The sequence below is a fragment of the Propithecus coquereli genome, unplaced genomic scaffold (genome assembly GCF_000956105.1).
Source record: "Propithecus coquereli isolate 6110/MARCELLA unplaced genomic scaffold, Pcoq_1.0 Scaffold577, whole genome shotgun sequence".
NCBI lineage: Eukaryota > Metazoa > Chordata > Mammalia > Primates > Indriidae > Propithecus > Propithecus coquereli.
In genome coordinates, this window is record NW_012151696.1 from 221,225 (window position 1) to 222,192 (window position 968).

Here is a 968-nt window from a genome sequence, read left to right on the forward strand (position 1 = left end):
TTTTCTTGCATGATGTCTGTCTGCATTTCTCCATTAGAGTCCTTAGCATATTAATCGCAGTTGTTTTCAATTTCCACTCTTACAATTCTGAAATCTCTGCCATGCCAAGTTCTGATGCTAACTCTGTCTCTTCAAACTATGTTGGTTTTTTGGTTTCTTTTTTTTGCCTTTTGGTATGCCTTGCCATTTTTCCTGATAGCAAATCCTGACTCACTGAATGAAAGGGGAACTACTGCAAATATACTTTTAGTGATGCGGTGTTATGTGTGGTAAAGGAAAAGCATTCTTTAGTCCTATTATTAGGTCTCAGTCTTTTAGTAAGACTATGACTGTGGACTGGAGTTCACAAGTGCTTTTCAATGTTTTTCCCTCCCTTCCTTATTGGGACAAGATGGCTAGAGCTGAGTATTTTTCTTCTCTCACATGGAAGACTCACATATTCAGTTAAGCTCTGACAAAACTTCAGCATGTTAGGCTGGTTAAACAGTTTCTCTTCTGTTAAGAAGAACAAAATCCTTGGGTGTATTTTAAAATGGTTCATATTTTCCCCTTTCCCTGACAGAAGCAGGGAGGAATTTTTCTCTGGAATTTGCTGTGAACCCCTGTGCAAGCTACTGGAAGTAAAACTCACAAAAGTTTGGGGACCTCCCCCATGACTGAGCCCCCCTTTATAGTTTTTAACTCTCAGACTCATTCACGCTTAGCCTCCAGTAACTTGTCAATCACGGTTCAGGTTTTTGTAACCCAGGACTGTTTCCTGCAGAGGTTTCTGCTCGTGAGTTTCTGTTCTGGGAAGCTGTGATTCTCTGTACGTCCCTGTCTGTCTCTCCAACCTGGGGGACAGTAGTTTGCCTTGTGACCTCACTTCTCTTTAGAATCTAAGAAAAGTTGTTGATTCTTCAGTTTGCTCAATTTTGTTTGTTATTAGAGTGGAGTGTCAATTTCTAGGCTACTTACATGTGGATGCA